At 32.5% G+C, this 25,726-nt stretch overlaps 1 protein-coding gene and 1 pseudogene across 2 annotated transcripts in view; one reads left to right on the top strand and one right to left on the bottom strand.

Annotated features, from left to right (window-relative positions):
- LOC145280053 (nucleoporin 88-like) overlaps positions 1-25,726 on the bottom strand; it is a 910,024-nt gene that overhangs the window by 637,364 nt on the left and 246,934 nt on the right. The window lies entirely within an intron of this gene.
- On the top strand, positions 19,748-19,913 carry LOC145284507 (U2 spliceosomal RNA; annotated as a pseudogene).

Here is a 25,726-nt window from a genome sequence, read left to right as displayed (position 1 = left end):
GTTTTTTCCTTTGAGGTGTCCACCTTCTCATTTTTTTTCTATATCATTTTAACTGTGATGAAAATACCCTCTTCTTTTTTTTTTTTTTTGCACATCTAAAAGGTATGAAATACCGGAACGCCATATGAACTAAATAAAGCCTCTTATATGTGAAAATTTTCTAATCGTGTGGGTGTGTATAAATGAAGACTTTTTTTTTTTATTACTATTCATGATTAAAAGGAAAAAGAAAAAAAAGCCAACTTTCGCTCTCATTAAGTCAAGAGCTGTATTGCTTTTAATCATAAATAGTAATTAAAAAAAAAAGTCTTCCTTTCTTAATTACGATAGTAAAATTTTCTACCACAAAAAAAAAAAATAATGAAATATAATATTAAAAATTATTGTGAATCCAACAAATTTTTTTTAAATAGTTATTTTCCATATTATTTACTACATGTATTTCAGTCTATTACTCTCTTTGAAAAATGATTAGATTTCTTATGGAGAATAGTCATAACTTCATTGGTTTTATTGTATCTATATATTAGCAGGCCAATCAGCGCTATCCGATTGTAAAATATGTTGAAATATATTTTAATTTGTGCAGATTTCATTAATATTATTATAAAGCCAATTCTATATTGATACATCTTCTGGTTTTGAAATGTTGAATAATGATATAGATACTAGCACTGAGACTTGACATTGCCTGGGATTGAATGAGGATCAATGAATGTTTCACACTTCAATACTTTTATTTGATTGAAAAATGGGTGAAAACACCCATTTTTCAATCAAATCGATTGATTTCTTACTCTAGTCTGGAACACACTGTGGTACACTATGAAGTTTCACATGCCTCTCTACTGTAACTTAAGCCAGAATACATTGTAGTTTAAATTGAATTGTAGAGAACCTATTGTTAATTTTATAAAAATTTTGATATAATAGCTTGAATTAAAGTTTAAAATGCAAAAGTCAAGTATCATGATCCAATTGTGTTTCCCTGTCTTATCAAAGAATTTACTGTTGAACCTTTCTGCTTGTGTGCTAAGAAAACTTCTTAAATGCATTTGTGATGTTAGGCTGTAAACTGTACACAATATATAACAGTGGTTTCAAAATTGAAAATAAAAAAAATGATAAATATGACTTGGGTGCCATCAGCTAGAATTAAAACTAAAACATTTAGTGTTCCAAGTTATCGGTTACCATCTGAGCTAAATTCACATAAATATCTAAACTTTTAAAGTTAATGTAGTTAAACATATATGTATATTTGCACAGGTGTAGAAGATACACGTTTAATGTATACGTCTGCCAAATATCAAATTTTTTTTTTTTTTCAATTTCAACCCTCTTTAACAAATATTTTTACCGGCTAAAAAACAAATCAAGTTTGTTCCACAACAATTGACAGAGTAGTTTGATATAGACCGATCCAGACAGACAAGATTATATATATATATATATATATATATATATATATATATATATATATATATATATATATATATCCTGCTACTAAAGAACTCTCAAACATCGAAATTGAAGCCCTCAGTTTTGGACTAAAATTCACAACTAGCATACATTCGAATATTACCACGAACACAATTTTGAATAATTACACGCATGCAGACATATTTTAAAAAAGGTTTCATTCAGGGTGTTATTTCAGTCACAGCTACTCAGCTCTATGAAACTGTACTACGAAAGAGATACATAAATGTCTTGAAACACCTAGCGAATAACCAGAACATGATTATATCACCAGTTGATAAAGGTGGTGGTATAGTAAAAATGGAAAAAGATGAATATATCTGGAGAAAAGTTTCTCCACTGTTGGCAGACAAAGACACATATACCAACATTGATCTAAAAACAGTAAATAGTAGTATTGAAACTTTCAACAATTTTTTTTAAAACTTATTAAAAAAAACAACAAAACTTGGACATCATACATTGAATACCACCCCCAGTATTGCGTCATTATATGGCCTCCCCAAAACTCACAAACTGGATAATCGTATGCGGCCCATAATATCTGGCATCAGTCCCCACAAAGAACTCCGAAGATTTACTCAACAAGATAAAAAAAAAACAAGAAAACATTAATATACATAACAAAACTATACATAGTTTATATATCACATCATTATATACTAATGTCTATTAAAAATATTTAAATTTACTCCATACACACCTAAAAAAAAAAATCGAACATAAACTTACAGTTTCCTCCCGGCACTTTTATAAAAACTGACATGACTTATTTTCAATTCAATAACAATTTCTACAAGCGAAATCTTGGTCTTCCTATGAGTAACCCTCTTAGTGGAGTATTAACCTGTCTTTTCTTAGAATTCCTAGAATCTGATTCTTTCAAATTTAGATTACCTCCAAACACAGAATATTTTAAATACATTGACGACATTTTAACTTTTCTTCCTGAAAACATGCACATAGATAACATTAGACTCAGTCGAACCCTCCATACCTGTGAAACAGAAAACAATAACTCATTACCTTTTCTAGACATACTTATAAAATCCAATAATAAACTATCTTTCACAGTTCACCGTAAAACTATACACAAAAATGATTACATACATTTCTACTCACACCATAATAACAAAATAAAAACAGGTAAGATAATTAGTTTCTTCTTACGCGCATTCAGAATTTGCAGTCCAAAATATCTGAACAAAGAAGTCAAATACCTCACAAATACTTTGAAAACCTTTGCAATATCCTACATATTTTTTATTAAATGCAAAGAAAAAAGCCACACAAATATTTTCCAGGATAAATAAGCAAAAATCATATACTAATATTAATGTTCACCACACAAACTGGCTTGGATTCTCTACTCACACAGATTCAGCGGGCAGCACAACACATAGTTTTGCTCCCTATCACAAATGGTTACATTTCCAACCCGTTTCCCTGACCAGCAAGAACAACAAGCATCACTTTCAAATCTGTTTCTGACTACAGTTCCCGAGGATTGTACAACAAATGCTGACAGCCCACTTGGGAACGCTGACCATACAGTGAATGGTAGAAATCGCCCTAAATTCTAGACCCAAAACTGAAGAGCCAGTGCTCAAAACAACGAGATATTATAAAAAGGCTGACTGGGAAGCCATCAGAGATCTTATAAGAGATGCCCCATGGGGAAATATTTTTTTTTTTCCTGCTGAACAGTGCGCAAATGAGACCACTGAATGGTTCAAAACAGCAATGGAAGTACATGTTCTCATGCGGAAATTTTATAGCAAGCCCCACTTTCCCCAATGGTTTACTTCAACTTGCGCAACTGACATTGCTCAAAGGCAGCATGCATACCGCAGATTTAACCGACATAAGTCCAGTTCAAACAAACATAAGTATATAGAAGCTAGAAGTAACGTTAAGAAAGAAATAGCAACAGCCAAGAGAGAATTTACTGAAACCACTAAAAAATGCATCGAAGCACAAAAATTAGGAAATCGTGACTTCTGGGAAAGCTACAACAGTGTAGTAAATAATGGGCAATCAACAATTCCGCCGCTAACCAACAATCACGAGGTTATTTGCTCAGCAACCGACAAGGGTAATATGCTTGCCAGCCGGGTTGCCTCGAACTCCACACTGGACCCTTCCAACCACCCCCTGCCAGACTTTCCTTTGCGGACAGACACCACGCTAGACGATCTAAAAATTACCCCTGCTCAGGTACATGCTATCATAAAAAATCTTGACACTTCAAAAGCATGTGGACCTGATCTCATCCCAGCTGTGCTATTAAAAAAGTGCTCAGCCGAAGTAGCTCCAGTTCTCTCCAAACTCTACAACAAATGCCTTAATGAATCATGCTTTCCGGGCTGTTGGAAAACTGCTTCTGTGGTACCAATATTCAAGAATTCTGGCGAAAGAACCGACCCATCAAATTATCCCCCCATTAGCCTCCTCCCACTTTTCGCCAAAATATTTGAGACCATAATTAACCATGCTCTAGTCCGGCACCTTACCGATGCTAAACTTCTAACAAACAATATGGATTTAGACAAGCCCGTTCCACAGCTGACATCCTCACTGTAATCTCTGAACGTATATAACATTCACTGGACAAAGTGGGGGAGCAGAGCGGTAGCTCTAGATATATCTAAGGCTTTTGACAGGGTATGTCACAAGGGTCTCCTCAGGAAAATTAAATCATACGGTATCACTGGTAGAATACTTAGCATAATTAAATCCTTCTTAGATAAGAGAAAAATTCAGGTTGTCTTCGACGGTCGAACATCTAAACAGTGTAATATAAATGCGGGAGTGCCTCAGGGGTCTATTCTTGGACCTCTATTGTTTCTGATATTTATTAATGACCTCCCCGACAAAACTGCCTCTGAGATGGGTATATATGCTGATGACACTACACTCTATAACAGGCATGACAGGAAAACAAATGAACACATATCTAAAGAAATGGCAAAAACACTAGCGGATGACCTCCAACCTGTAGCGGAATGGGGACATAAATGGATGGTCACATTCAATGCTGCCAAGACTAAACTGGTTTCCTTCAATAATTACAGGAAACCTTCTCTGCCACCAATAGCAATGGCCAGTGACTCCCTGTCTGAGAGTACATCTTTCAAACTGCTTGGCCTAACGTTCACAGGAAACATGAGCTGGAACAATTATATTGAAAACATTGCCAGGGCCGCTGCGAAAAAGGTAGGCTCTCTCTACCGTGCTAGAAAACTACTGACACCTGAAAGTATCTTGTACCTCTATAAGGCCACCATTCGCCCATGTATGGAGTATTGTTGTCACATTTGGGCTGGTGCATCTGCTACTAGTCCTAGACAAGGTTAAAAAAAGAGTCGCTAATCTGATAGGCCCTGAACTGGCATCTAAGCTTCAGCCTCTGTCCCATCGACGAAACGTTGTACCCCTCTGCTTGTTCTGCAAGTATTTTAATGGTGAATGCTCTGACGAACTGCAGACACTTGTGCTCCCATGACGTAGACACCCTCGATAAAACCCTGAACAAACCCGACAGGCAGCTGAATCCCACCCCCACACAGTAGAGATCCCCAGATGTAAAAGATCTTTCTACTCCAGCAGTTTCTTCCCCAGAACCGCTAGACTCTGGAATTCCATTCCAGGTTCCTGCTTCCTTAACTGTACTGACATGCAGAAGTTCAAGTGCAACGTGAACCGACATCTTGCTGCCCAAATCCCTACATAGTGCCCCAGTAGTTGCTGCCCCTGATAGTAGCCCCCTACACCAAAGTGGCAATGTGCCTTGTTTGGGGTGAAAATGTAATTAAAAAAAAAAAAAATTAAAAAAAAATTAAAAACAACAAAACATCTTCAAAACAAACCAGTTTCCAATGCAGGCATATACATTGTTTCTTGCCAAAATTACCATCATATATACATTGGTGAAACCCAACGCTGATTAAGGAAAAGGCTTAATGAACATAAAAGAGATGCAAGAAATAACAATACTCTGAATAAATTATTCATTGCAGCAAAATCATACTTTTGACTTCAAACAAGCAAAAATAGTTAAATTTATTTCAAATAAACTGCGACGGAGACTTCTTGAATCAGCACTTATTGCAAATTCAAGCACAATTAAACAGCGTAGAGGTTTCTTTAAGAAGTAAAGAGATTTATTATTACTAGTTATGCAAGAATAATTTCTGAATAGATATATTACAGTTTATTAATTTTCAAATGAAATCAAAGTGGAACAAATAGTGGCAGTGGTTGTTACTCAATGAATCATGGGTAGACTAGTGTGTGTGTGTGTGTGTGTGTGTGTGTATATATATATATATATATATATATAAAATCATAATTATTTACTATCATAATTATTAAATACCAGTCAATCTACTTTATGGAATATATGCAAATTAGCTGAAAAGAGAAAGTGACTGTATCTAAATGCTCATAGAGACTATTAGAGCGTAGTTGAATCAACATAAAATGAAAGGCCAAAAGAAATACACAGACAGCTATGGACGAATTGAAAATGCATTCAAATGAAATTTTGTTTTTCAAACAATTCCAGAACAAAGGAATATTTTAGCATTTATTTTATACTATCAGGGAGACCCGACGTTACCCGGGATTGAATGATGATCAATAAATGTTTCACACTCAGATTTTTATTTTATCGAAATAGGTTAAATTGCCCATTTTTCAATCAAATCAATTGATTGCCTGCCCTAGTTTGGGACCCATTGCGATGCAACAAGAGGAAACTTCACGTGTCTTATCTCAGTGACTTAGTCCACAATACACTGTAGAGAACCTATTGTTGATATTATGAAATTATTATTTTTTATATATATAATGACTTTAATTAAAGTTTAAAATGAAAAAGTCATGCTTCAATTGTGTTCATTTCAAACGTGCCCCTATCATATCAAAGAATCTACTGTTGATTTTATACGATGATCCTTTTGGCTTGTGCAGTGATAAAACTTCTCAACTCCACTTGTGATGTTTGGTCATGTAAGATGTTAACTTTGATCAAAATCGCCTGTGCTTTCTTCCATCAGATTATTTCGAATATCGATACTTATTAAAAGAAAACATGGCTATAAAATATGATAAAACCCAAAACTAATAAAACCTAAGAACACTGCCAGGCATATAAAGTACCTTTGTGTGAAATTTCATAAAAATCGGCCCAGCCGTTTTCGAATCCATAAGGAACAAACACACGCATGCAGACAAAGTTTATATATATATATATATATATATATATATATATATATATATATATATATATATATATATATATAAACACACACGTCCCATTATGTCAAACATAACAATATGTAAAATTTCAGTACATGTATCTGTACAGATACATACACAAATTGAGTTTTAATGTGAACAGTGATAATTTAAATGTATTGTGTGTAGTTATAATTATGGGATGGGTCAATTATATTTAAATCTGAAAACTTACAAAAATAAATAAGAGAGAGAAATGTCTAATAGATATATATATTGTTCACAGTACATAAAAAGAAAGGGAGAAAGAGCAACACTCATTGCATTGCTTTTCAAAGAATTTAAAAAGAAATCTTTTGTTTCCAACAATTGAACTGCATTTATGTCAAATGCACAAAACAAATACAAAACACAAAACTCTGAGGATGAAAAAGAAATGTAGAAAAAGAAAGAAAGAAGCTTTGTTCATTACTAAAAGCAATAGGCAAAACCTCAATAAATCTATAAAGAAAAACATCAATAATATTCTATTGTTCAGTTTCTACAAGAAAGTTGTTTCGTTATTCATTTCCCTTCAATATTAACTCGAGTTTATTCCTTTGATCATTAAGACATACATTTCATGTATATATGTGTGTATGGCTCGAATAGATTGGACTCAAAATGATTGACAGCATTTATTTGGTTAAAAGTGTTAAGCATAGAAACTGTGCAGTCAATAAGAATGTGCCAAGATCACTGAAGTAAAAATTAAAATAAAAGATTAGCAACATAGAATTTCGAATTTTTCAAATAGTGGACAATTTTATATGGAAGGCATCCGAGTGCTTGTCCAGAATTCAACCTAATTTAAAAAAAAAAAAAAAAAATGCAAAAGAAATCTTTATGACATACGTACCCATCACGGAACGAATATGTTATATTCCAAAAATTACGTAAAATAATCCAGCAGTTTTATATTTAATTAAGAAAATCAAATTTTATGAGTAAGCAAAAAGAGACTGCCTTACATCACCATCTTGAAAAAACAAAAACAAAGGCAGAAAACTCCACAATAATTCAAACTTGCAAAATTAATCTTGTAATGCTAACGATTCCACATTAATCGCTTAAAATACTTTAAAAATTATTTTTTTTATTAAAAAAAAATATTTGTTAAATTTCCATGATTTTTGGAATGTGATATTTTCGTTTTGTGAAGGGTACGTACAGCATAAAGAGTCTTCTGGTCCGTGTGTGTGTGTGTGTGTGTGTGTGTGTGTGTGTGTGTATTAGGTTGAACTGTCTATTGACTTTTAAAGAGAATTTAAAGGAAAAAATCTGATTTTTTTTTTTTCTTTTTAAGTTTTTTTAATGTTATTGTTAATATTGTTAGGAAAATTTTTGAATTTGTTTATTTTTAATTTTTTAAGAAAAGTTTTAAAAATTTTAAGGAAAACTATTGATATTTTTTAGTGTTAGGTTTATGATTGAACTGATTTAATTTGCGTGTGTTTAAAAACTGAATTTTTTTTTCTTCCAATTTATTAAAAGTTGTTTGATTTTTATTGGCTAAACGCATTTGTTTCTTTTTTATTGGCTGATCAACTTGATCAGTGTTCGGCATATTCCGGTGGTTTATTGCCGGTCGAGCCCAAGCCAATATTTATGGAAATTCAGTATGCTAAATGCAGATGTACCTTATTTTATCAACTTTTAATGAAAATCTATTTTCCTCTTTTTCTTTTCTGCATCTAAAAATCAGTCTTAATTGTACACACAGTTAAAACTAGTACTTAAGTTAGACATGCATATGGCTATGGTAAAGAGATTGTCTGATAGTTGCAGTAATTGAAATAAGAGGACTACAAGATGTGACAATGTCACAACAAAACTTAACACAGGTAAATTTATTAAAAACAAATAACATGTCCGATGTTGCTTGTGGAAATTTAAGAAAATCAAGACTCACACTCCACTCTCTTTCTCTCACACACACACACACAAATAAAATAAAATTGACTGAAAAGTACTTTTCACCGAAAATGCTACCATCCCATTCCACTATAGACTGAAAGTCGTTTTGGAAGGTTTCTGCCTTGGATACGTGTACATTCGTTTTCCCTCATAATGAACAGTAACATTTAATTATACTAAAACTAAGTTTCTTTCCTTTAATAACTATAAAAAACTTAACCATAGATTGCCATGACAAATAACACTATATCTGAGAGAGCTCATCATTCAAACTTTAATAGTTTGAAATAATCTATGGCTGTGCCTACAGACATTTAAATAGACCCCTTTTCAATTATATGCAGTGTGATTATTTTTTGTTGAAATTTTGGGTTTTTTTCATCTATGCATAACTGTATTTATTTTTGTTTTCTTGGGGAAGACTCACTGTTACTGTTCTCAGAGGAGTTTAAAGAAAACAAGACTATAAAATATGTTAAAACCCAAAACTAATAATTGTGCTGTTCTTATATGGACATTGTTAACACACATGCAAAGAGATTTCATCATAATATGTAGATTGCTACACATTACTGACCAGTGATGAGTGCCGCAATGCTATAAACAACTACTATTAACAACATTTGGCACAAACACTACACGACATGCACTGGCTATTTTTGTCATGAAATGAAAATTCATCCAATGCGTTCCAAATGACTTCTTGAAACTTTGATGCCCTTAAAGAAGTTAATAGGCTACATTAAAGGGTGCACTTATCAGGTTCATAGTTGGTCACACAAATTATTTTTTTATTTTTCTTCTAGACTAATTATCCTTACCAAAACTTAACTAGTTTACTCAACTATTTAACCAAAATCTTGATATAATAGCTAAGAATAATAAGAGGTGAATTCATATTTTTTTTTCCAATACCACTACTAAAAATTATGCAAAAAAAGAAATTGAACATGGCATATATATATATAATTTAATATATTGGCTGAACTTATACCAATTTTTTAATCTATAACTCTGAAGAAATTGGTTTAAATGGGTGAAAAAATAAGAGTTAATGCTCATAGTATTGAAAATATCCAATTGAAAATTATTAAGAGAAAGGATTTGCAATATGGGAAATATCTCATAACTCTGAAACATTAACTATTTTTTTCTTCTTTCATCTTTTTATTACAGACGACTGAAATTTTGTTTTCTTACTCATGCTATTAAGATAGAGAAAAAATTATATAAAACAAGTAATTCTGTAAAACTGAAAGAAAAATTTCTACATTGCATAACATCCAAACTATGAACAGCAAACACTTGGTGGGATTTGAAAATAAAAACAAACATAAAAACAACTTTTGTTATTGAGTACTTTTCATTAGTTTTTGTCAAAAACAAATAAAAATAAGATAAAAAAAAATAAATTAAGCACATTAAAAGAACTACAATACAAAAACTATTGCTTAGTTGTAAAACCAGTATTTCAACTGTTTAGAAAATAGGAAGAAATTCAAGCATTTTGCACAAAAACAGGGTCATTACATTGCCGTGTTCACTTTTATGAGAGACATTTGAATTCGAGTATCAACCAAGAAATATTCATGGAAACTTTGATCAGGCCATTTTAAAGAATTAACATTTTTGCTTAGACATTTACAAATTGATACCATTAACTATTTTCTATTGTAAATTTTTTAACTTAAAAAATTTTACAACTTAAATAAGTGTGATAGATTTAGACATAAAAAAAAGAACTTGAAAATGAAATTACCGGGACAGCAGGCTGTGTATTTCATATCTATTACTAGCAGACGTTGGGGTGTTTTTTGGTAGCAACAAACTTGTTTTAGATTATAAGAAATTTATCACAAAAAATTAAATCATTTCAAGAATCATGTAATTCCTAAAATTCTCCATAATATACAAAATTAGAGAGACTTGTGAAATGTCTAACCAAGAATTTTTAACTTAACATAAAAATATGAGTATTAGTGATTTTTATATAAAAAACTTAATATTTGTATTTGAAAGATTAGAGAATATACATTGATTCTTATCGATTCGCGAGCATCGTTGAGTTTTCCTCCTAATATTTACATAGTCAGATTCTTCAGCTAGTGTCTATATATCTATGTTTTCTGAAATATTTCCAAAGTAAAAAATAAATAAAATACAGCAACATGTTCTGTTTAAGGTGTATGCAAAATTAACCTCCCACTGCAAATCCTAAAAATAATGCCTGTGTCTTTTGCCAGGAATAATTCTATATTTTTGTTGATCATTTTTTTTTTTACACAGTGATCACCACTTATCAAGGCCCGAAAGCCACTCAGGGATAAGGGTTATAGCAAGTACATTACGTTACTGTGGAGATTTGATGAAGTGTTTACTTAAGGGGGCGGTTCATTAGGAATTGTATTTTGGTTTCTTCAATAAATTCTAGACTCAACATTAATTTCAGCTAAGATATACAGTGAGTGTTATTTCCTACTTTAATCATCAAAAATATTATTAGTTTTGTACATTTCGATATTAAATACACATGAAGAAAATTAAAAGCACTACCGAAAAAATGCGTTAGTTTACAAAGGTTATCAAAAAGCTTACCTTACTGTAAACTGACATCTTATTAATAAACAAAGACTAACCCAAGGAAGAAAAGAAAGAAATGTGTTTGAATCTGAAGCTTAATCTACTATTCTCAAATAAATTCCCAATTCTAAAAAAAGTTAACTGAATTAGTTTAACTTCTCCAGTACCTTAGTAATGTTTGTATTTTGTTGTGACATAAATCATGTGATGTAAAAAATGGGAAACGAGCGTAAAAAGAAAGGAAATATGCATAAGTTTTAATGAAATGAGTATATTAGAATTACGAAACCACTATTCTTATATTCCATAAAACTTGTATAAGTTATTATTTCAATTGAACATATACAGTAGATAAGAGGAAACAAAAACAGTATCATGAAAAAGTAAACACAAACGGTTAGGTCATGAATTATAGGTCCTCTGAGTTACTGGTAGCGGTAAAGTAAATATTGAGAATCGAGTAAAAAAAAAATGGCAGCCATCTTCTTTTGGAAGGTTTATTTGGTAGAAAGAGTTAAGCTGGGGAAAATATAAGATAATTCAAAAGACAATGAAATGAATGCATAATTGCTGGGGACACACATAAGGGCTCAAGCTAAGTGGATGATGGAACAGATTAGCATATGAAGGTTTATGTTAATAACCTATGTTCGAATGAATATAGATAACAATTAATTTTACTTCATTATATAGGTAAGTAATCATTTAAATAATTGTTAAGCGGGTGATTCTAATGAAAACAGTTGAAACGTTTTCGTCCCTCTTTGTTTTGACTGGTTATTAATAAAATGTTTGTATTTTTTTAATGCACCATGGGAAGTGAATATTGTAACATATTGTCAGTGACAACATTAGAAATAAATCAGTAAACAATAAAATCGTTGTTATAGTGGTAATCGTCAGTATAATTGAACAAAAGTGTAAACCCATGAAATCAGTAGGCCTTCACAAACAAGTAGCTTATATGAAAAATAAATTGTCCGGGTTTAAATCAAGCAAAAAAGAAAGGAAAAAAAAAAAACTATTGATGATACAACCGGTTGCTCGGTTGAGAGCATAATAAATTTTTAAAAATGAAATATTAAAAACAAATAGCAAAAGAGTTGCTTTTTTATTTGATTTTAAAAGCAAAAACATCAAATAAAACAAAATCATTATCATATTCAGTTTTAACATCAGTGTTACATGCTAATATGTGCGGGGGGGGGACTCTTTCAGCAATCATATCTACTAACATTTATATGCTGATTTTATGGGTTTTATAAGAGAAAAAAAAAACTAGCACAGAGACTCGACGTTGTTTGGGATTGAATGAGGATCAACAAATGTTCCACCTTGCCATACTTTTTTCATTGAAACCAGTGAAATTACGCATTTTTTAATCAAATCGATTGATTGCTTGCTCTAGTTGGGACCGCCCCCTACACTCCTAAGCACAGCATTGTGTGAAATTTTTTTAACAATTGGCCCATCCGTTTTTGAGTCCATAGGGAATTAACTTAGAAAGTTCCTTTTATGTAATAGTAGAGATACACAAGCTTAATTTATCACTGTTCTTTTTAACACATCAGTGGGTATAATGCTTGAAAGGATAAATATGTTACTACAAACAATTACTAAACTCAACTCGAACTCTTCTGGAAATTCCGTCACATAACATTGTTTAGCATTTTCATAAGCAAGAAAAAAATATTTGAAAAGATTAAACATTACGTGGTGTTTTCTTATGCATACAAGCAAGCAGATTTCGATGACTATTACATAAGTTTCATGTGGCGCCTTATCTATAATATAAATCTCACCTGTCTGTTTAAATGTATGTATGAATGTATATATATGCATGTATGTTTGTATGTCTTTCTAGAAGTGTAAGCCATTTTCAGTTTCAGATGGTTCGCTGTTACACACAAGTCCTGGGAGGTGACTTGTTTGTAGTAGACAGTTCCACAGAACAAAATATTCTTACCGTGTCGAAACCCGGGAAAAGAACATGTGAAATTGCTCCAGAAAATGTTTAATATTTATGAAGCAATTCTGGTTTCTGATTGGTTGGTAGCAGAACGTGAATTAATTTGATTCATCAGTTCTTAGCAGCATCGTTTATAAATAGAATCGTCCGACTGTGTGGGATCATACCCCATTAACCTCTGGGCTGATGGGATGTGTCTCCTAGCGGCTTCGGCTGCAGAGAGACATGGTAGTACATGTCAAGGATTCGTCACTTGACACTCAGCCCAACAGGTGAAGGGCCGGGAACCGGCCCAGCACCTATTGGACTGAGGTACACCGCCTGGGTAATACCTAGGAGGTCCACCCTCCCAGGCCTTGCCACTGGGCTTTCCGGTGGGGCTAGTTTATTGCTTGCTGCCTGAGGCGCCCCGACCAGGGAATGCCGATGGGGTTACTCAGGCAATTTTTAAAATTGCAGGAGTGCCCCTTCTTTAGGGGAGCCTGCGGGGTTCCCACTTTCCGGCCTTGTGCCACATTTTGCTGAGGTGGGCAGCAAATAAATATCTACTCCATTAACCTCCGGGCTGATGAGATGTGTCTCCTAGCGGCTTCGGCTGCAGGGAGGCAGGGTAGTACAAGTCAAGGATTCGTCACTTGACACTCAGCCCAACAGGTGAGGGGCCGGGAACCGGCCCAGCACCTGTTGAACTGAGGTACACCGCCTGGGTAATACCTAGGAGGTCCACCCTCCCAGGCCTTGCCACCGGGCTTTCCGGTGGGGCAAGTTTATTGCTTGCTGCCTACCAGGGAATGCCGACGGGGTTACTCGGGCAATTTTTAAAATTGCAGGAGTGCCCCTTCTTTAGGGGAGCCTGCGGGGTTCCCACTTTCCGGCCTTGTGCCACATTTTGCTGAGGTGGGCAGCAAATAAATATCTACCCCATTAACCTCCGGGCTGATGAGATGATGTTTTTGATGTTTGTATTTGCATTCCATCAACTACAATCGGCAACTTTTTGATATCAGGAATATTGCAGTGTCCAAGAATTTTATGCCATGTCTAGATTATGGCAGGCGGTTTTTGATGGGACTACGCTATTTAAATAATATAGTCTTCCATCTTCTTTAATGTCGAATACAGTTCCATTCAGGTATACCAGTTTTGATTTATTGGGGCTAAAATTTATATTTGCACCTTGTTTTGTGGCAGCTTGCACAGAAAATATATTTTGTTTAAATTTTGGGATTAGAAGAGCGTTTTCTAGAATACAGAAACACAGTTCACCTTTATTGTTCTTTAGCGAGATTTTCGCATTGCCTCTTTTCAAAACGATATCATTGACTCGACTCCCGTCAGCTAGTTCTACAAAATGATTTTGTGGCTTAAAGTTGGGAACAAAATTGATAAAATCAGATTCCTTTGTAATCACATGTGCCGTGGCCCCACAATCGACAAGAAAATTATTATTTTTTGTTGAAGCATCAAATGTACATGAAAATAAAAACTAACAGAGCTCTCTACATTTTTAATGTAGTCGCCATTTTGAGTCCTGTATCTACATTGGAAACTCTTGTGATTAGGTCGTCCACTATTATAGCAAATAATTTTTGTACTTTTCTTAGGAAAAACTTGCTTTTGGCAAAGTTGCGTTTTTTATTCCTGGCATGGGTATAATTCGATTTTGGTGTTTTTATGTGTGTATTTTTAAATTTCATGATATTTGTGGATTCGTTTTTTTCTGTGATCATTTTTTCAGTTTCTTCGTAACTTCTGAGTGCTACCTTGAATTGGCTAAAAGTCATGGGGGTTTTTTTTCTGGGTTATCATGGTGGTAAATGGCTTGAAATCACTCCGTAATCCCTTAAGGACCATGGAAATTAACAGACTGTCACTTATAACTTCACCAGACATTTTTAAAGAATTTGCAGTTGTCTTGGCTCTTATAATATAATCAATAATAGTTTCGGCTTCCATTCGTTTTAGAGAGGTCAGTTCAGTGTATAAAGAAATAATTTTGGGTTTTCCTTTCGATAAATAATGCTCTCTCAATATGTTTAATGCTTTGCAGCCGTCGTCCAGGGCTTCTCTCATTACCAGTGATAGACTTCGGTCATCTAAACACTGTATTAATTCCGCAAAGACAGTTGCGTTCTTTTCAATGAATTCGGGGTCGTTTCTGTTTTCAGGTTGTGTTTGTAGTACTTTGTGTAGCTTTTGGATTCGTAGATATCCTAGAAATTTAACTTGCCACAATTCGAATTTTGATTCGGATCCATCGAAATAAAGACGCAGACTGGGCCCATAACCTCAAGAAGTGTAAGCCATTTTCAGTTTCAGAACAGTTTCAGATGGTTCGCTGTTACACACAAGTCCTGGGAGGTGACTTGTTTGTAGTAGACAGTTCCACAGAACAAAATATTCTTACCGTGTCAAAACCCGGGGAAAAGAACATGTGAAATTGCTCCAGAAAAGGTTTAATATTTATGAAGCAATTCTGGTTTCTGATTGGTTGGTAGCAGAACGTGAATTAATTTGATTCGTCAGTTCTTAGCAGCATTGTTTATAAATAGAATCGTCCGACTGTGTGGGACCATACCCCATTATAGAACCAAAATATTGCAACAGTCTTGCAAAAACTTTCAACAGAGGCAATGATTTTCATGAGATTTGTATTATTTTGAAACTCAACATTTTTGACGACAAATATCGAAAAATTGACCAAAAACATTAATTCCTTCACCCTCAACTGGGCACTTTTCTACAGGGAGGGGTTGCTTTTTGTGCTGATATTTTTCGAAGTCATCGCCTCTTTTCAATTGTCTAGCCTTAATTTAAACCTACGTCACTTCCGGTTTGGTGATGGGCACAACAGCTAACACATCACATTTTTTTTTCACTTTCTTTTCCTCCTTCGCGATACGGGTTCGAGCCTGCCTGCCTGCCATCACTTTTATTTATTATTTTTTTGCTCAATCAACACCCTTACACACACCTCCACTTTCTTTTCCGCCTTCGCGCCATGGGTTCGAGCCTGCCTGCTACCACTTTTTTTTTTTGCTCAACACACACCTCCAAACACCCGGGAAACGCCAGGCACCCAGGCTAGTTTTCCATAAAGGCTGACTATGTTGAAGGAAAGGGGTTCACACACCTTCTTACTTTATTTTAATGTTCAATGTTAACACTATCAGTACGACAAACTCACCTTGCACATCACACAATCCTCTTTGATATTAAAACAGGTGGAGTTGCTCATTTAGGCATACAGAAGAGATCAAAAACGTTCAGTGGGTTAATATACCACTGATTTCAGGTTTTCTTTTTCAAAGTATAAAGTGGATTTTCAAAATTGGTGCTTCTATAGTTTACAAATCATGCTGAAATAATGTTTTTGTCTAGAAAGCCATTCTTAACTAGGAGAGAGTGAAGACTGCAAATTATCCTGTAATTTCACTTGACAATTTAATGAACAGAAGCTACCATAAACATTTAATCTAACTTGAAAATGTTTTTAAAAAAAAAAAAAAAAGGTCCGTAAACTGCATAAGTCTAAAAAAATTTAATGAAAATTATTGATAGAATTTTATCTGTGTAAAGGGTAACAAGTCCGATATTATAGTGATAACATGATGAATTTCAACAGAAAAGGATTGATATTGACTACTGTCCTAGTGGCCTGGTTGCAAATCTCAGTTTAAAACACTCACTCAGTCTAGTCACACTGAAGAACTGTGATACAGCAAAACACTTGCCTGTGGATAACATATCGTTGCATTTCCCTTGCTCAGAGGTCAGACGTTTTTTGACATTTTGCAAGCTCACTCTCTAATCTTCATGCTGCTAAACTCCAGTTTGAACAGTCTTGTCCAATCACTTGCTTCCATGCTTTTCTTAAACAGTAAGTCTTCCTGCAATTGAAGACTTCCATGCTTCTACAACAATTTATACAGGAGGGAAGACACTCCACATAACTGTACCAGATTCATACTTAGAATAACATCTACATCGAGTAAATGTAGTGCTTTCAGCAAATCCTCTAAATTTGGTCCGACTTCAACTTGTAGATGTAGGATGTAGGGTGAAAGAAATATTTTCATATAAAACAGGCTGTTTAGTTCAGATGACGCTTCAATATAAGTTATACCTTCATATTATAGATAGATTCTTCAGACCACTGTTCTCATCTCGGATGCTATTTTCACTATGTTTCAGTCGATGAAACCTCCAATCTTCTTTAAATGTATCTTGTTGAACTCAGGAATCTTTCTGCCAAATTTTGGAATCTGCACGGAATTTTGAATGAAACTTTATTTAATCAATTGGATAGCATGCTCTCATTCCATCAGCCACGACAAAGTAGAGGTCCTAAGAAATTCATAATTGTATTTTTCGATCATCCACACAGAAGATTGAATTTTCAATCTTCTGATGGATGTCAATTTATAATTGAATTTTTCCAAGTACTGTAACCACTGCACCATGGGTCCTTGCAGACAAATCTTGCACAAATTTTAGGAGTCTTCAACCCATTATATTTCTAGATGTAAATATCACTATTTATTACTACCTATTCATTACTATATATATTTTTATTACTACCTATTCATTACTATATATATTTTTTATTACTACCTATTCATTACTATATATATTTTTTTTTACTACCTATTCATTACTACCTATTCATTACTATATATATTTTTATTACTACCTATTCATTACTACCTATTCATTACTATATATATTTTTATTACTACCTATTCATTACTACCTATTCATTACTACCTATTCATTACTATATATATTTTTATTACTACCTATTCATTACTATATATATTTTTATTACTACCTATTCATTACTATATATATTTTTATTACTACCTATTCATTACTATATATATTTTTATTACTACCTATTCATTACTATATATATTTTTATTACTACCTATTCATTACTATATATATTTTTATTACTACCTATTCATTACTATATATATTTTTATTACTACCTATTCATTACTATATATATTTTTATTACTACCTATTCATTACTATATATATTTTTATTACTACCTATTCATTACTATATATATTTTTTATTACTACCTATTCATTACTATATATATTTTTATTACTACCTATTCATTACTATATATATTTTTATTACTACCTATTCATTACTATATATATTTTTATTACTACCTATTCATTACTATATATATTTTTATTACTACCTATTCATTACTATATATATTTTTATTACTACCTATTCATTACTATATATATTTTTTATTACTACCTATTCATTACTATATATATTTTTTATTACTACCTATTCATTACTATATATATTTTTTATTACTACCTATTCATTACTATATATATTTTTATTACTACCTATTCATTACTATATATATTTTTTATTACTACCTATTCATTACTATATATATTTTTATTACTACCTATTCATTACTATATATATTTTTTATTACTACCTATTCATTACTATATATATTTTTTATTACTACCTATTCATTACTATATATATTATACAATATTTATAATAAACGGTTCCCCTATTGTCTTAAATTCTATACCAGGTCTACTTAGTAATTGATTGTCACCCTGTATTTGGCTGACGGAACGAGAGCAAGCTATCCCCGTAGATTAAATAAGGGGTTTCGTTCAAAATTCTGTGCAGATTCCTGAGTCCAACAGAAAGGTTCCCAAGTTTTACAAAATGCATGGTTATTTAAAGCCAAATAAGTTTTTTTTTTTATTGGGATTTGTCTTAGTAAGGTAGGACACACCACAAAAAGGAGACAGTAATCTTAAGATGGTAGAATGAGGAACAAACATATACTATACTGCCTTTGCAAAGAGGAGGTAATGCCTGTGTCCTCACATGTATCATGACAAATAAAAATATATTACTGTCACCAAAGGATGAGGTAAAGCCAGGGAAAATTTATCCAACCTACAAAAGGAGGTGGTAATGCTTGATAGAATGGCATCATGATGACTAAAAATATAGTATACTACCCATCCCAACAAGAAGGTAATCCCTCCTTGGCTGGTAGAACAGATACTACACTATCATTCCAAAATAGAGGAGGTAATTACATCATTGAACCTGATCAGTACTAGATGGGTGGCTATGTGGAAATAGCAGATGCTGTATGTGTGCGATAGCTATAGGCAAATAGTGTTGCCAATCAAGTGTCTAACATGGTGACTATGGCAAAACTCCTGAATGACAGTCACCAATAAGCAAGATGGAAACCAGGCAGAGGTTCCTCCTCCAGGAGTAATCAAAAATCCCAATAGCGATGATGAATTACCTAGGAGGATCCCCTCAATGAAAGAAGATGGTCTCAGGACAACAAGACATACTACATTACATCCTTCCCAAAAGGAGGATGTAATGTTTTGGAAAACAATCTTTTAACACTAACCTTTAAATACCAATGCAATAATCGATTCAATCATTTTTTTTTATTCATTTAAAAACACACAATTATAAAAACATTTTTTTTAATAGTTTCTTGGCCTTTTGGCTAAGATCAAAGTGTATTAAGTGTTCTCATCATCCAGGTTACAGACGTTTTACTGTTGATGAAAATATTGCAGGTTTTCTTTTTATTTTATTTTACAGTAGTCGAAGTGCTCAAAAGTCCAGGGCCCCCTTCCTGGGGCAACACTTGATCCCTATATGAGATGCATATATATTTGAATATTTCGTTACTGTTCTCCTTTATCTTTGAAACATTAAGTAATTTAAGTTAGGAATATTAATTCTCATTTCACTTATTAACAAGTTAATTACATTATAATATATCTTTCTTTTTTGGTCTCTTGGTATTACTGCATGCCAGGATAAGAATTAATCTGATCTGGTGGAGTATCCAGCTTAGTGTTGTTACTGTAAGCAACATCACGTTGAGAAGATGCACCAATCCTTGTATAAGCCACACAGAGGAGATTTTATTTGGGCTTTGAATAATGTTGTTCTTAATATTTAGTCACAGTTTACTTGTATGGGTTGAAGTATCCTCATGCCAAGTTGTCTTGACTAACCCATGTACAGATAGACCTTAGACACTTGAACAGTGCCTAATAGGCATTCAAGTTCTGTGTGTGTGTTTATATATATATATATATATATATATATATCACTAGACTCCCGTGACCCATTGGGTCAGTATGTTATATTAGTTATGGAATTAATGTATGAGCATGACACTTGTGACATAAAGAAAATAGTTTTTTTGTGACATAATAACAGAAACATTTCTATGAAAGTATATTAACATGAAAAAGAATATAGATAGATTTCTATGAGTCGTTCTGTTTATAATTGCTTATTTTTGAAAAAATAAAACTTACAGCCATTGAATTATAAGTGGTTTGCCATACTCATAGGTAAATGTGCACTGAACAGATACCATAATACTAAAAGTTAAATTAAAATTTTGATATATCCTAATTACAACTCGGAAAAAAAAAACAATTGGGACGCTGAAAATGGACACAGTAAAACAATGTTTTATTGTCGCGTTGATTATTTATTTGTAATGCAAATTTAAAAAAAAAACATTTTCGGGATTATTTATTTATGTTGGTAGTGTAGAAGAAAATGTATGAATGTTTTTAAGAAAGGTGTATAAAAAAATGGAGAATAAATTGAAAAAAAATGAAGGTGGTGGGTAAATCGCCGTTGTAAAATGCTCTCATAGTTGTCAACGGGTTAAAGTAGTTTATTTGTAAGAAAATTGCATTAAAATAATTTAAACGTAATATGAAAATGAATGATGTAAAAAAACAAAAAACTGCAGAAAGTATTAACAATTGTTTATTTGGATAATTTAAATGCAAAAAAAAACAATGGGGATGCTGAAAATGTACACAGTAAAACAATGTTTTATTTTGTATGTTGATCATTTGTTTATGTACGCAGGTGTAACTAGAAGTCGTAAACCAGATGTTAGGTTACAACACCGATTACAAGGTCATTTGAGTTTTATAATTATATATATATATATATATATATATATATAATGTTTTTATAGATTAGTTTCATAGATGTAACTCCAATGAAACCTGTGTGATTATTAAAGAGTACTCAATGGGGGACAGAGCAGGTTTATTATACAAACATTATTGGTTATATATATGGATACATGTTTAAGTAAAATCTCAATTCAGAGAGCCTCACCTCATCAAACCAAGAAAGAAAACAGTATAGCGTTTCCTTATATATATATATATATCTTCACATATAATAAAATGATTGCAGACATTCCGCACTGGATCAAAGTACCGTAGGTTTGCAACAACAGATACCACATACAAATTTATTATGCCTAGACTATTCGCCACTATCTTATGTAACTTTAGAACATGCTTCCAACCCAAAAATACTATGAACTACCAAAGAAATTGGGGGAGTGGCAGTGTCGGTCAGATAGAATTAGATTTGTTCCTTGCACGTGCATACAAATCTGACAACCACTGATTTAAAGTGCATAATACAGGTCTTTATATCTCGAAAATTACTTGTATCTGCCAAATATAAATGAGATTTTCTTAATCAGCATAGTTGAAAACCTATAATAGCAGTCATCTTAAAGAAAAGTGTGGAGGTGGAGCAAAGATAAAAATTTACCTATAAAACAAAACATAAACAAAGGTCATGTACGTGCAGTGTCGATAATGAGTTTTGAAAAGAGAAGTAAACACAAAGTATAATTGGTTTAAAATCAAACATATAACAAATAAATGGTCTTGTAGACAAAGTAATTCAGTTTAAAAGCTACCTGCATAAAATATTGGGCCCGTCAACTTAAGGTCATTAAAAACAAAATGAGGACAAGATAAGTAACATGATTGAAATCTAGCTAATTGTAGGAAATGGGGTGCCTATCCTGATAGCCTTAACATAGGGAAGTTGGAGGGTATCCATTCCGTAAGCCATTCTTAACATGAGGAATTTTTTTTATGGGGGAAAAGCCGGTTAACAAGTTCTGCTAGTGTATATATATATATATAAGTGAACGTGTCTGTGTGTGTGTACATTTCCCTATGCAATAACTGTCAATTTTAAGTCTACAGACTTAAAATTTGATATACAAGGTACTGAGATTTGGGAAAATCTGTGTGATCCGTTTTCGGCCAGAAATTTGGCTGTTAAGGGGTCAAAGTTCAACGATTTAACCTTTGAGAACTCTACCAAACTCCTCCGCAAATTTTGGGTCTAAACACTTGAAATTTTAGATATAGGTTCCTTGGACATAGATCTAACTTAATAACTTGAGTCGAGCCCAAAACAATAAATGTTAAAGGGTCATAATAGGGGTCAAAGTTAAAAAAATTGACCGTTTTATTTTTATTTTATTTTTTTGCTCAACATACATCTCCGGGCAACGTCAGGCACCCATGCTAGTACGTATATATTTTTGTTTAACAAATTTTGCCTATCAAACTCCTCCTAGAGGTTTTGGTCTACAGACATGAAACTTCATATATAAGGTATTTGCAAAACTTTATATTTGGGTTTTAACCCGGAAAAAATCAGTGCAAAAGTGTGAAAATTAAAAAAAAAAAAAAAAAAAAATGAAATTTGCCAGGTGAAGGTCGAACGCCGGCATTACGAATGCATAACGTAGTAGCTATTGGTTCATGTTTTCATTTTTAGCCTTGCTTTCATAGCCCAGTCATTGACGGCAGAGGCAAAAACTTTTTAAATCATTACTATACATTGCATCCAATCTATCTATCTATACATATATCCATAAAAGTGAAAATATCTGTCTGTCTTTTCTCTTTGGTAGTTAAGGAAGACTATTATACAGAAAGGCATTACTTTACATATTCATACTTTTTAATATATACATATGTACATAACCTTATGAACAGTACATAGGGCCCAAGCAAAGCCGGGTGGGACTGCTAGTATATATATATATATATATATATATATATATATATATATATATATATATATATATATATATAAAGAAAATATGGCAATGCAAATTAAAAATGTATAAAATATTACTTTATTAGAAAGTGTATGAACACGCCAATTAGAAATATTTAAAATTATGAGCTTTTGCAGATTACTATTTGGTACTCTTGCATAATTTGACCCGAATTCTCGTGAATTCCTGTCAAGCATGTCCGGCAATTATCGGTGTCAGCCGAACGTTATTCAAATGTTGAAACGCTAACTCGACTTTTTATTTTATTTATTTAATTTTTTTTTTCTGTTATATTTTTAGTAATTTTTAAGGTGATATAAAGGGGGAGGGTGACTTTTTATTTTCTGATTAGTTATTTATTTATTATTATTTTTTTTTTTATTGAATTTTTGGGAGTTTGATTAGCCAATGAAAGAGCGCTATTTAAATGTAAACAGAGGATATTCAAATTGGAAGAAAGCAACTAAACCAAAAAAAAAAAGGAAAAGCTGACAAACATATATTTTCAAACTCGCCAAACAGAAAAATAACAGGCAAGAAAATAAATCTATACATGTTAAAAAAAGAAATGAAAACAGCGATGCAAACAATCTCAATGTAAGGAGAAGAAACTGCTGTCCCCTCAAAATGAGGTGCAACATTGCAACGATTGTAAACACAAATGTTTACTTAAAGAACGTGTGTAAAGGGTGGTTTGTCCTGGAGATGTACAAATGGACAGTGCCACCAAAAGAACTTGACTGAACAAGTCTTGAAAATAAACAAGAAAAAAAATACGGTTACAAAAAAGAAAACAAAACAAAAACTTGTACTTAGACCTAACAATTATACGGTTAAAAATTCTTTTCTTGGACAAAAAATAGAAACAAACTTAATGTTGATAATATTTTGCAAAAAAATTTAAATACTAAAATGAAATAAACATATTTTAATTTTTCAAGGTAGTTTTTTTTGTTTTGTTATTTTTTATTATTTACATTTGTATTCTTTCCGGTTTGTTTTGTTTTTTCATTAGTCTGCGTCTGTTACGACGCTCGGCTGACACCGATAATTGCCAGTCTCGCCCGATCCATGCTTGATGGAAATTCACGAGAATTCAGGGCAAATTATGCAATAGTACCGATATTTCAAATTGAATAACAGAATTAAATAAGTAAAACTTATTTTTTATGTTAAAATAGTTAGAATAAGTGAGAAAAAAAAACTTTGCTTTTATTTATTCAGAAGAAACCTCTTCTGCTAAATATTTTACCATGAAATTTCCCTTAGCTGCAATGGACCAGTCTGAGTGAGTCAGTAAGCGAGTTAGAAGCTTTTAGTTTTGATTCTCTTTCCCACTTAAAGCAGCAAAAAAGTAACCTGCCATTCTCATACAGTGTTAAAAACGTTTACTTAAAATAAAAATTTCATTTTAAAGAGAATAAACATCAGTACAACTAATGCTTTTAGTTTGAAAAATGGAGGACAACACAACTAAATTGGGATCGTTTCTTTTCTGAAAACAAACATTTTCTATACTAAGAACTTTATTTTAGTTTTACAACGGTTGATAAAAAACACGTATCGTAAGAATAGATTTATTTAATTGCTAACATTTTATTTATGCTTGGTTCGTCTATTTAACAGAAATCAACATTGTATTGTTTGGATTATTTCAGATTGTTTTCATCTTGAGCGTTAGTTTCACAACGTTTCAACTGTCATTACTTCCGACTCATCGTGTGTATCTTACCGAACTTGGGAATCTTTGTATCGAACTCAGAAATCTGCATAGAATTTTGAACCGAACTTATTTCATCTACGGAAGTAACATGCTCTCATTCCATCAGCCATAATCAGGTAGAAGTCTCAAGTAATTTGCAATTGTATTCTTAGTATCACTTGCACTGAGGATTAAACTTTCAACCTCCAGAAGAGTGTCACTTTAGAAATGGATTTTACTAGGTATTTTATCTGTTATGCCACAGGCCCTGGCAGAATTCAGAAAGAAACAAAAGAAAAATTAATATTTTTAATTATTTTACGTTGAAGCATAATACTTATTGTAAACAAACACAAGTTACTATTTTTATCTATAGCTGTGTATGTGTGTGTGAGGAGGTTAGACCTTTCCTGACAGTATTAGTCCATAGTTAAACGCCAGAATAGATCTGAAAGGATTTGAACTCTGCTTAGTTGATTCCATAGTCTGTGAGAGCATCTATTTGGTCAATTACACACCCTTTTATTTTGTTATTAAGGATTCAAGATTAACGAATAGTTTAAGTAATTCATGTTTGGAACAATGTGCACACATTAAAACGTAAAATAGGTATAACTTTGGTTAAAACAAAATTTTCAAACAAATACGCAAATTGCTGTGTTTTGTTTTATGATGGAAAGAAGATCTTATTTAGAAAGGACACAAAGAGATAACCTTGCATTGTTTACGATTTGACTAATGAATTAAATCTCAACATCCATAACATACAATTTTCTTTTCGTTTTTTTTTTTAAGTTAATAAAAATGATAACAAAAGCCAGCAGATATTTGTGA

The sequence above is a fragment of the Euprymna scolopes genome, chromosome 1, assembly GCF_053919585.1.
Source record: "Euprymna scolopes isolate OS-2025 chromosome 1, ASM5391958v1, whole genome shotgun sequence".
In the NCBI taxonomy this organism is placed as follows: domain Eukaryota; kingdom Metazoa; phylum Mollusca; class Cephalopoda; order Sepiida; family Sepiolidae; genus Euprymna; species Euprymna scolopes.
Note: the sequence above shows the minus strand (reverse complement) of the source record. Positions and strands in the feature narration are given on the sequence as shown.